Here is a 4,089-nt window from a genome sequence, read left to right as displayed (position 1 = left end):
AGAGCAATTAGCCACGTTGGTGTGCAAGAGAGGGGTTAAGATCATGTGGCCATGGGTGCAGACATGGCTGAGTATGATAAATGATATGAGGAAGAAGAAGGGCTTTGATTGGTTCAGACGTGGTGTGGTTTTGATGTAGATGTGGTTGAAGTTTATTGATGAGAATTTGTTGGGTTTTGCGATCACCACCCAAACTGGAATTGAATGGGTTTTTGTTGAATGAGTTCGATCGAGGAAACGGTGATGTTGATTTTGCTGGGTTAAGAACATGAGTTCTTTAGATAGGAAGAAGTGAAGGGTAAGTAATCGGTTTTAACGTCAGTTAGAGAAAAAACATCTAATTCTGATAATAGTTGATGTGACAGCTTTCTGACCATAAGATTATCTGGAGGATTGTGATTTTATGAAAATCCCATGCAGTTACTGCAGACGAGCTGAATCCCACAAGGAAACCGAAAAAGAAGCAAGAAAATGGGATGCGTCAGTAGGTACAAAAATGCAGTGGCAAGCTCAAGATCTTGATCAAAACAACAATCGAGGTAGTGAGTTGCCTCCTTTTAGAAGCGAAATAAAGATGCGAAACAACAAATGATACATTTGAAACTACTCAGATGACCATTTGAAATTATTTCTCAGCCGACAATCAATGACTAGGTTTCTACAACTCTAAGTTGCGACGTCTACTAGTATAAATGAGAAGAGTTACATAATACCTACTGCACAGTTAACTGACAGCTACTAGATAGTTACTTAATAGCTACTGGATAATTACCTGATAGCTACTAGATAGCTACTAGATAGTTACCTAATATATGGTGACCAGTTACATTAGTTGTCCCTCCAATCTAGTTCTTCTGACCCAAATAATAAAGTCTTAACACATGAAACATTTTTGATAATGATTCTGGTGATGAAGATGATCAGATGAGAAAGAATATGAGGACGATGTTCATGATGAGGAGGATGACGACAAAAATGAAGAAGAAACTGAAGATAAGAGATGGAGGAGGAAGAAGATTCTGATGGGAAATTAGCATCAAGGCTCCACCTAGTAAACATGTCAGTTACGTAATAGCTACCGGATAGTTACCTGATTGCTACTAGATAGTTACCTAATAGCTACGGGATAGTTACTAGATAGTTACCTAATGCCCATACCCTAGTTGTCCCTCCAATCTAATTTTTTTGACCCAGATAATTCTTCACGTGGTACACCATTTGACTAGTGGTAAAATACATGCTACACCATTTTTGTTCCATACTGTTGTTTTTTGATGCAGAGCAATGAAAATCTTTGTCTTTTCTTTCTTTGGTTTCTCAAAAGGTTCAGTGTTTAGACGTCGTACACGTTACTCTTGTAGGCAACTATGAAAATTGAAGTGCGTACACAGTTGGACATCTCAAAACAACAACTCTCTTTGCTGTTTGCTCATGTATAATGCAACATACAAATGATCTTAATGAAGATTACCAAAAAAAAGGAGCAAGAGATGTTAGCTAGATTGTGCTGTTTTCAAATGAAATGTCCAGAATCACATGAATGACACCAGCTCGGGGGCTCTTGGAAATTTCGTTCAAACAAATACACTCCAATCCTGAATCTATTGTTGGTACGTTTACTAAGAGTATGTTATTGAAAACCTTGCAACAAATTATGTCTGGGTAATCAAATGAAGCACACACATACAATTTAAGTTTGCTGACGAATTCTTTCTTGAAGAAACATCACGTACCAGCAACAACAACAACAATACAAGCTACAACTCCACGCACAACTCAATTTCTCACATCCGATGCCAAATATGTATTTAAAGATCGTAAATTTACAGCAGCAAGATTAAATAGTTTAGATCGAATTGATACTCAGCAATGCAAAACTTGGATTGTGAATAATTTCAAAGACTCTAATCGACAGAGTGAATAAAATGATGAACTTCACCATGGATTAGGAATAATCCATAAGGGTTCATTACCAAAATTAATGTGTACATCTTCACAAAATGACTTTATCATACCTTCTTCACCCAGGCTTTTTATTTTTCCTTTTTCAAGGTCGTATATTGCATATTTATCCAATGCTGCAGATTCAACCAATTCTGTCATTGCGAAGTAGATGGAGTTCTTTTCACATCCTAAGAAACATGGGTTCACCATCGACATTAGTTGCCATTGTCTCCGTCCGCCAAAAAAAGAAAAAAAGAATAGACTTTGGTCGCCTAAACTTTGTAGGTTCTCCCATTTTCCCTTTTGTAAATCTAGCTTTTCCACACCAAACTTTAAAGTCTTGTTGTTTTCCCCCTCTTTTGTTAGACCTAAGATGTCACCCGTCAATGATGACTCCATCAAATAGGTAAAAAACTTTGCAGTAGATGAATTCTTCGTAGAGCTACGGTGTAAAGGAGGGTATTTCTTGAAGTCCCAAACATTGGTAAATTTATTTGCCAATGCCACTAAAAGGTTATCATGAAACACAAAACCCTTATCACCATAATAATCCTCATCATTATAATCCGCACCATCAACATCAACTTTCAACATCTTCCAGGACATGTCTTCGTCTCCATGTTTATAGTATGCTAGTCTTACTCCGAATTGCACTACCACAACAAAGTTCTTGTTGAAAGAGGGATTGGATGAAATAATAGCTTTACGAGGTGTGCGACAATAGCTAGGAAGGTTCTGAGCGCCTGGGATTGAAATGCGGCCTCTTGTAATCGGGTTAAAGAGATGTGCTTTCGATTTCGATTCTTTCAACTCATTGTCTTCGTAAAACATGACAATCCACCCATATGATGAACCAACACATCTGGCACGAGGAGTGTAGTCATGGACGTTCCTGATTTCGTGCTTCTTCTTTCCAATGGGATCAAACAGGAAGGAATTTTGTGTTTCTCCGTGAAGCAAGAGACATGGACTCCGAGGTAAAGGAACGTACGAGCTACAAGATTTTGCAGCGGCTCTCCAGGATTGACAAACGGCTTTAAACTCTCGGATACGTCTGAATCCAATGATGTCAAATTCAGAAGGTATAAGCTTTTTCAAGATCGACTCTAGAAGCTCATTAGGAAGCTCAGACCAATTTGCTTCTCTCTTTTTGAGACTCTTTTGTTTCAGTTCAACCACCTTCTGTTTCAGCTCAACAATCTTGTTCTGAATCTTGTTAAAGTACTCAATCTCATCGGTCAAACTTATCAGATCTTCAGGGTTACTTTCACCATCTACAACGGACATGAGACCATCTACAGCGGACATGAGGCGCTGCATGGCGTGAATCTTACGAGCTCCGTCGTCGACGCTAGCTTCAGTTGACCTATCAAACATATTATCGTCTTTGATAAGGTCGACTTTCCTTTTCCTCGAACTTTCCCTGTTCCCCACGTCAGGCCTTCTTCTTTTCTCTTTTCGAGGATGACCGCCGGAGGCAACATCTTTTGACTGAAACTGAAACGCCTCGTCGACGGCCGCCGTTCGTGGTCTCTTCTTTTCTTTCTTCCCTTCGTCTACCCTCTTTCTTTTATGGTCTGTGGCCGTTCTTGGTCTCTTGTTTACTTTCTCCCTTTCATCTGTCATCTTTGTTTTATGATCCGCCTGCAAATCCATGTTAGGGCAAAATACGGCACTGGTTGTGTTTTGGGTATGTATGGGAACGGAGTGTTTATTTATATTGAACAAAACTTAATCCTACTAGGATTAGAATATCACTAACCCTAATGTCAGACGTAATCATGGATTACTAAATCCAATTAGGACACTGTCTATTCCTTCCTTTCCTAATTGTCTGTGTGAGACAGAAGGGCCCAATACGTTAGAACAGAAAGCACACAAAAACTACGCGGATATTGAAGCTATTTTTCTATATCAAGAAAATAGTTCATGTCAATTTTCGTACTGCTATTTGTATTCCTTGTTAGGTCTGTTTAAGTTTATTGTAATGATTGCCTATTTGTTTCCTACCATTACAGTACTAGTGTGGCTTATTTTGTGTATTCCATAGCTGTATACCTTTTTTGTAGACTGCATGTAAGTTTAGACAGTTCACAAAGTTATACGTGCATGTTTCATATATATATATATATATATATATATATG

Source organism: Fragaria vesca, linkage group LG1 (genome assembly GCF_000184155.1).
Source record: "Fragaria vesca subsp. vesca linkage group LG1, FraVesHawaii_1.0, whole genome shotgun sequence".
Taxonomy (NCBI): Eukaryota; Viridiplantae; Streptophyta; class Magnoliopsida; order Rosales; family Rosaceae; genus Fragaria; species Fragaria vesca.
Note: the sequence above shows the minus strand (reverse complement) of the source record.